Source organism: Chenopodium album, chromosome 7 (genome assembly GCF_948465745.1).
Source record: "Chenopodium album chromosome 7, dcCheAlbu1.1, whole genome shotgun sequence".
Classification (NCBI taxonomy): Eukaryota; Viridiplantae; Streptophyta; class Magnoliopsida; order Caryophyllales; family Amaranthaceae; genus Chenopodium; species Chenopodium album.
Window position 1 is genome coordinate 44,745,689 of NC_137840.1, and position 8,844 is coordinate 44,754,532.

General features: G+C 33.1%; 1 long non-coding RNA gene across 1 annotated transcript; it reads right to left on the reverse strand.

The window, feature by feature from the left end:
- Positions 1-282: 282 nt before the first annotated feature.
- LOC145637842 (uncharacterized) lies at positions 283-3,563 on the reverse strand. The gene is made up of 3 exons (XR_014114508.1): positions 3,361-3,563; positions 2,224-2,591; positions 283-1,115 (listed from the first exon to the last, which is right to left on the reverse strand). It is a non-coding gene; the product is annotated as an uncharacterized LOC145637842 (long non-coding RNA).
- Positions 3,564-8,844: the final 5,281 nt, after the last annotated feature.

Sequence of the window (8,844 nt, forward strand, 5' to 3'; positions counted from 1 at the left end):
AAATCACAGCATTTTTTACCTATTTGCTACTGTTTTATGAAAAAAACTGTAGCCTTTTCTTATTATTCGATGGTGTTCTTAATATGCAAATAGTAATCCAAAAGAATTTTATTTTCTTGTTTGCATTGTTAAGCTTAATTAATGTTGAGATTATATCTTCTTCCTTTGCTCCTATATTTTTCAATGTATTCTCAATCCACAACTTCTTATGTGTACATGAAATAAAGGAATGAGAATCAAGATCAAATTTATATCGAGTCAATAAAACATGGTCCATTTCCTTTGTATTTTGTTTATTTTTTTTTATAAAACCCACAAAGGGGAGCTAATTAGATATATCAAGAAGAGCTACATCAGGAATACGACTGGGAATTACATCAAACCACATATGTTAACCCACTTCCCTATGTTGAAACTGGGCGACCTTGTTTCACAAAAAACCAAGAAACATTAAAAATGTTATTGCAAAATAACAAAATACCCCCTAAAATTACAGAAAATTCACTATAGCCAATATCTTTGCTCTTCATAACTTGGAAGACCTGCAAACAATTACCCTCAACAACTATATTCTGGGCCCCCATATTCGCAGCAACTGCTGCCCCCACCACACGGCTTTTGCTTCAGCCATCCTCACGTCCCACTTCTCACTGCCCTGCTGGACCCCTGCAGCCTTAACAGCACCAAGACCATCCCTGATCACTGCCCCCAAACCACACCCGAAGTCACCTACAAAGTCAGCATCAACATTAACCTTTAAGAGACCTGCATATGTTGTCCAACCGACAGCAGCCTTCCCTAAACAAACAGCAGCAGCACATCAGAAACCAGACTTGGAATTTCCAGCTTCGGCAGCTTCTGCATTAGTCTTTATAGCATAGCTCAGCACTTCCCCATACTTCTCCATAATCTGAAAGTCCCTAGCACCACAAATAGCCTAGCAAATGGCTATAACGTTTGCTACATCACACTCATCCATCTTCAGAAAACAGGACTCCCACCATTCAACTACACTGGCAGCACACAGTACAAAAACAAAATCATAACTTGACTTACCCAAAATAGCCCTCGCCTGAGCACAATCTTTGAGCGCATGAATTGTAGACTCAGGCTCCCTGCAGCAAATAAAACAATCAAGGTCATAATTGTTAATACGAGACTGAATGGCACATTAAGTGAGCAAAGCATTCTGAAAACCCCTCCACGCAACCAACTTAATCCTCGGAAGGACATTTAATTTCCAGATTTTCCTTTAAATCGTAGAGGCATTTGTCTGGTCAGACTAGTGGATCCAAGGCACGCTGTCTCGCTGCATAATTTCACCTAGAGACAATCATGATGCAGGCTTAAAGGTTTGTGATCTGATTTGATACTACGACTAGCTGCTAGAAAGTGGAAAAAATTTCAGAAGTTCTATTGCATTTTGAAGTGAAGAGGGTGCTTAACATTCCCCTGAGTTCGAGGTTACCTTCTAACTCTTTGTGCTGGGATCAGGGGGGATTATTCTGTCAAACATGGTCTATTCTTAAAGTTAGAAGATATTTCTACAAGTCAAAAAATGAAAATCTCAAGGTTAGAAAAGATCTTGGACTTCAATACTTCATGCTTCTCAGCTTCAGATGTAGTCAAGGTAAGTCTTCATTGATTTCAAAAGGCGAGTGCTCTTTGCACCCTGTGTACAGAACAAAGTCAGGCCAAAAAAACCTAGGCCACTAGTAAATTATAATAAAAATTAAAAGTACTTGGTTCTTTCTTATGATACTCTCGCACATTTTTATGTTACCAACATACTCCAACAGAAACTGAGCTAGCCTACTAGTGCAAGCTAATGTATAATGTATAATAAACAGAGAGGAATGGGGTTATAACATAGTCCGTTAACTTGATAATGCTAGCAGAAAGAATTAACAGTTTATTGTCACTTTAAGTGGATAGAAAAGTGACAATAAACTCAATAAAATTGTTAAAGGATATATTTATCACACTTTACATAACTCACTTCTCAAATGAATCAAGTTATGAAATTGTTCACATCGCAATATAACAATCAACCAAAATAATTAATCAATACTCAACAGCAAATTAAAAACGAATCTCATAAAAATTCCCTATTAGTTTCAGATAAAAAAAAAACCAATTAAAAGTCAATGAAAAAGAAAAAGCTTTATGCATTCTTACACCTTCTAACAGGAAAACCAAGAAGCTTGTAACGGAGAGACTCACATTGAGCAATAGCGCAAAGTACCCTATTGTTAACCTTCTCAGCGTAAAATTCAATGGTGTTTTCTAGAAATTTGATTCTCTTCTGCAGAATCGAGGTCAGCTCCCCTTAATCCTTCTTCTCTTCTCACGTAATACAATCAATCAAAATAACAAAATCAGAAACAAAGAATTGAAAAGATCGAATCCAAAACACAAAAAAGGGGTAAATTACGAAGAACATTCTGGGTACAAGTAGCCCTAACTCCGTCACCAGTGTAGCTATCTTCAGTGAGTTCTCTACTGAAAACTTTATTCAGTTCAGCGTAAATGACACCATCAGCACCGAACTTCCAGTTCTTGCTCATCTGAGTAGCCATTGTAGCAGAGATCTCCAAGGAGAGAAGAAGTGTATGAGAAAGAGAGGCAAAAATCACAGAATACTTAAGTCCAAATTACTTTCAAGGTACGATATATCCACAACCAGATGACACACTTGGTTTAGCTCGATCTAGATGATCACCTAACCATCGGTTACAACTTACAAACCAATTACTCCATTCCTCAATTACAAGAGTATATAAAATTCTTCTCGTCAAACAAACTTTGATGTTGTCACAAGTTTATAGCCATGAAATTCACATAAAAGCAAAAATGCCATGTTTGACAACAGCAAAAACTAACAGCACAACAATGATTATATAGTTCTATAATTCTATTAACTCCGGAAAATAGAAACATTGTAAAAGATATCAATTTTTTATTTCTTTCAATTTAGTAGTTGACCACAAATTGTTATAAGAAATTGTTTTCTGGCATCCAATAGATGTTATTTATGAAAGTTGACATTCATTAAGACATAACTCGATGTGATTAAATTAAATTCTATTAATTTATAAGAATCAGACCATGCCGTAATCTCTAAATTGATCCAAAACCCCACAATCTGGAAAAATCGATGCTCTATTTCCCTAAAACCAAAATTTCAAAATTTTATTATACCTAAAATTCAAATCAAATTATTGTAATTCAAGAATACTGAATGAATTATATCTGCAAATTAATTAAATAATCCGAATGAATTAACAAATATATCAGAATTAGATTGACAATTTCACCTGAATCAAAGTATTGTAGAATAAGAAAAGATAGAAAGCCTACTTGGATGATGCAGTGGTAGGGCAACAGTGCGGTGGTGCGGAGGTGCAGTAGTGCGGCGGTAGGAGCGGTGGTCGAGTGGTGAAGCAGTATCGTTATTCCAGAGCAATATCACCAAGAAGCTTCTGTTAACCTTATTAAGTTCTCTGGAGCTTAGATGTGCCTTGGAGGGAGTTTATCAGCAGAATATTGCTCTTAGAAGGAGGAGTTTCCCACGAAATTTTAAGTAGGTTAATTAGAGGGAGGAGTTTCCCACGAAATTTTTACTTGTATGAGTATATTTGTAAAATATAATATTTGATAGATGATTATTATTATTATTATTATTATCATTATTATTATTATTATTATTTAATTCACTTATGTGTAAAATTGTAATTTTATATTCGATTTTTCACTAAATAAATATAAATTAATATCGTGTATAACAATTATTACATAATACTATTATGTAATAACATGAATAAATATAATTGAAGATCATGTATAACAATTTGCTATAGGTAATTCGAATAAAATTGAGCCAAACTGAATTAGTAATTCGGTTTGAAAATTTTTAAGAAATAATTTTGTTCGGATCGGGTCAAAAAAGTAAAAATGTTCAAACTTAGGGTTGAACCTAGTTCATTTAGCTTATAAGTGGAGTCAATTCGGTTGTGATTAGAAACAGGTTCGTTCGGATTCAATTTTGTTTTTGTACGATATGTATTCGTTTTAGGTTATAAACAATCCGCATTAGAAATGACTCGAGTTTAAATCAAGTTGGTTTGAAACACATTGATTTTGGAGCGGGTTTTCTTAGGTTAATGCAGGTTTAATTTGAGATCATATTGATTGAGCTTTATACTCTATGCGGTGGCTAAAGGGGTCTTGTTAATCAAGTAACGTGTTAAAATGACTCGATTCAAACATGTTTTAACAATAAAATAATATATTTCTAATCATTTTATTTAAGATCGTTAAGATAGTATTTTTAATAAAATTATATTGTTGTTACATGTTTTTAACAATAAAATGATAAAATTATGTAATAATAGTTATAATCAAACGATATTGTTCTTACATGTCTTTATAACCTTATTTCATAACGCATGTTTTCAACACTTAGCTTACTTTTCTGATCGATAAGTGATCATCAATTACATATTTATACATTATCGCCTATAATTTTACACAAAAAATAAAAATAAAAATTAGAGTAGTAGATAGTGTAAATAATTAAGGAAAATGATATAAATAACTCCATCTATTTCAAATTTGAAGGAAAGTATATGTATAATTCTTAAAATCTTAGGTAAACCACAATATATTCATTTGAGAAAACAATAAGATATTATAAGAATCGGTTGTTATTGTACTAATTTCTTCATAATAATAATTAAGTTACTATCAAGACAACATATAGTATTAATTAGGTTACATAAATATGCATGCAAGTTTCATTGATTATTAAATGTAATAAAACACAATTATGTTTCTACTTGTTCCAATACATATAGTTCTTGTTTCTATCAACTCAAGATTCAAATTATATTAACTTTGTTTCTAAAGTAACAAAATCTTACATTAGTTATATATAGAGTAGTCAAAAGTTAGTTGACCCGACCCGAATATTTTAACAGAACGAACTTAATCATCATGACTAAGTATATTTGAACTCAAGAAAATAATGACCAGAACCTGACCCAAATATGAGAATCACACAAACTCGTTCTAACACATTGAAACCCAAATTAATCCTGACTTGTTACTTATTCGACCCTAATTTTAACTCAACATCTTGTTGATGAATGAATCAAACCGAATCGGATCATAAGAATAACTCTAACTGATTTGACTTAATTGATTAAAAATGAATTGACCTGTTTTAGACTCGATTGGAATAAAACCCGTAATAAATATAAACAAACTGAACTGATGACCCGGTAACTTTAAAAAACGACCCGAACCAACGTATTAGCTCTTTGACCCCGCTATAACCAAACCCATTATTACATGAAACCGATAAAATGTAACCCAAAATTGAACTGTTGACCCGAATTGACCCCTAAAAATGATCAATTGATCATCATTCCTCTACAAAAAAAAAAAAAAAAAAAAAAAAAAAAAAAAAAAAAACAAACAAAATTTACTTCTCTAGTAGAGCTGGCTATTAGGCGGTTAATTAAAAAAACTCAAAATTTTTAGCACAAAAAATCATTAGCCGCCAATTTGATTATAAGAAAAAGAAAAAACAAAATAAGAAAAATCCACTAATTTTGCCTCAAAACAAAAACCCTCGTTGCAGAAGGATTTCCGTTCGAAAATCCGAGAATCCCTAATTCTAAGAGTCAATTATACTCGCAAGATCACATCTTCAACAAAATTTCAAGGTAAGATCTATTTACTTACTGACTCTTGCTGCTTGATTTCTTTTTTGCAATTTGGATTTTCATTATTCTGATTCAGTTTCTTATAATCTGATTTTTCTTATAATCAATTAATACTTTCTACTTTAATCTCAGTATTTTTTGCAAGTTCTTTTATTGTCTAATTATTTATCTTTCATTTCAGTTATTTTGTATAGCATCTTGCCTAATTTCATGTAATTAATTTAATTTCTGTAATCTCTCAAAAAAAAGAAGTTAATTTCTGTAAAAAGTAATTACTTTGATTTTATTTCTGTGTATAATATAATCTCTTTTTTTCTGATAACTGTTTGCATGCGTTTCATTTTCATTTTTTTTATTGTGTTCTCGTAAACAAATTAATTATTAGAAAATATAATCTCTCTAAAAAAAACTAATTATATTTTAATGATTAAAGTGTATTCAATTTAAAGCATTATAATAAGGTTGTGTGGTGGACTGGTGGGTGATGTATGTGGGGAGGGGTTGCATTTTATGGGGCGGTTGTATGGTGGGGGGGCAGAATGGCAGATGCAGGGAAGGGGAAGAAGTTGGGAGGGTGCAGGTGCAGTGAAGTGGCAGGTGCAGGGGAATGTTGTCCTTCCTATCTGAACTAGTGCCCAGAGTAGGCAAAGTGATTTAGGCCACCAGAATGAAGACACATTACTTCATGATTTTTTCTACTTCAAGAATTTAGGAGCAAGTTAGATGTTCTTGCTTAGACATGATTATTAACTTTGTGATGTCGGCCTTCTTGTCTGGCTTTAAAGCTAAGACTTCCATAGTTCGTTGCTACTTTCGTGCATTTTTTTGGTTGTTGATTGATCCAAAGAGCTGCCGATGCTATCTCTCTCTTAAGCTTGTAACATGGTTATTTGATGTTATGGCTTGTGGCTTATTGTTATCTAATAAGTGTATACTACTTTGCTGGTTATGATATGGATCTAAGTGATTCAAGTAGTAACTCACATGCAAAAACTAACTTTGAACAATGTCGTGAATTTTGTATGGCTCAGTTGATTTGGGTTAATTTTATTTTCTTAATTTCGAGATGGTTCCTTAGCTGATTTAGTTTAATTAATTTGGTATTTGTACGGTAATTAATTTTATTTTTTGGGTTAAATTTGTTCAATTTTCTGATACATTATTTGCTTTTTTGGGGTGTAATACTACAAGTGTATTCATAGTGGAGGAAGCGGCTAGCAGCTTTTGAAGACAATGCCAGGAGGCAGTTTGAGTGAAAGCAGAAAAACAACATTAATACTCCACTAAGGATAGGGGTATTGCTAGCCTGCAGTGTTTGAATTTCTGATTCTCTTTAATTATTATCTATTTGACAGTCTTGGTGGCCATTAGGCCATTTTAGTTTCATATGATGTTCCAATTTTTCACCTTTGTTGAGTTGTTCCTTCTTTCTCTTTGGTGGTCTTAGTGAGAGAAAAGTGTTTGAATTACTTGATAGTTAAATATTGGTAAATGACTTTGTACCTTAGAAAGCTAGACTAGTGATATGAAAATTGAAAATTGATGAGTACAATTAGTTGCAGCCTTTGATTGACATTTTAGTGATAGTCTCCATGCTAATTGCACATGATATCTAAGAGTAGCTGTGAATGTAGAAATCCATGTTTGATTTTCTGCTCGTGTACTATATAGTATTCACTACATGCATACATTGCCGGTGCAACCTGCTGCCAGCTGCTGCACTGTGATCCGCTGCTGTGAGCCTGCTTGTTATATATATATATATGTGTGTGTGTGTGTGTGTGTGTTATTCTTCTTGTGTGTGTGTGAGCCTGCTTACATCACGGTAATATGTTTTTATAATAAACTTGTTTATTAGGTTTTTTCTTTCACTTATTCATTAGTAAACATTGCCAATTTCCCTTTGAGCATTAATTTTCTAATTTTTATCTTTTGCTTGAGAACTGGTCATTTGATGATCATGAAAATAGGCAGGAGAGTATTGTAAAACAAACATGCACAAGCTCTATATAGAGTTGCAAGGAACAAATTGAATTCAAAGGATTTTATAAAGAGTTAAAGACAAAAGATGAATGTCTCAAAAATAAGCCTAGTCATTTGACTAAAATTGAATGGAAGTTCTTTGTTGACTATTGGAGTGATGAAACAGTTATGGTAATAATATACACCATTATTATATGTTTATTGTTATGTAGATAACACATCTAATTAATTAAATCCTTTTTACTATAGGAGAAGAACGAAAAAACAAGTAAAAGTAGGACTCATCAGGAGATGCCTCACTACAACGGCACTAAACACTTCGGCCGCACTAGACAAGAAATTTGTATGTAACTTTTTACATTTAATTTTTTATCCTTGCATTTTATATTTTAATGGCTACATTATGTGCACACTAGCCCTGCCCACTACTTGCACACATTCCACTGGCTCCCCCCTTCCCCCCCTTGCTTGGATACATCCCGCCCCTCTCTAGTGATTTAATACTCATTTTCTTATCTGTATTCATCATTTTATTCATTCCCACAACCAAGAATACTAATTCTTCATTCAGAATCATTTCTGCTGATGTAAATACTATTTGAGCTTAGCATACTTAGTTTTGGGTTCATTGGTTTTTGAGTATAAGATAAGAAAGGAAAATACTATTTTGTCCTTGCATGGATAGCTGGATACATATATGTGTGCATTGATTTTTCCCCATCCAAAATTTTCAGACTTATAAAATATATTTCATAATAGAATCTGAATACAGATCTTCACCATCCTTCCATAATTAAGATAATTTACATTCACACAACTAAAAAAAACTGCCAAAATCTTTTAGATGTCATAAGCCACCGTAATTTACACCAAGGCTAGCCTTCTGCACAAGGAACCACATCCTGTAAATCTTTGACAACTTCAGCTTGTGTGCTTTGCCTAGCCAGCAATGACATCCACTGATGATGCATTGTTTTCACAAATGAATCCCTGGAAAATATATTCTGCATACACATAGTAGACAATCAGAATTCTTTTTGCTTGCTTAAAAAAAATTATTTTCTTCATCTAAAAGGGGGTGGGGGTTGTGGGGGGGGAGGTAATTGTTTAGATGTAGAGTCAGGTGCTGTAG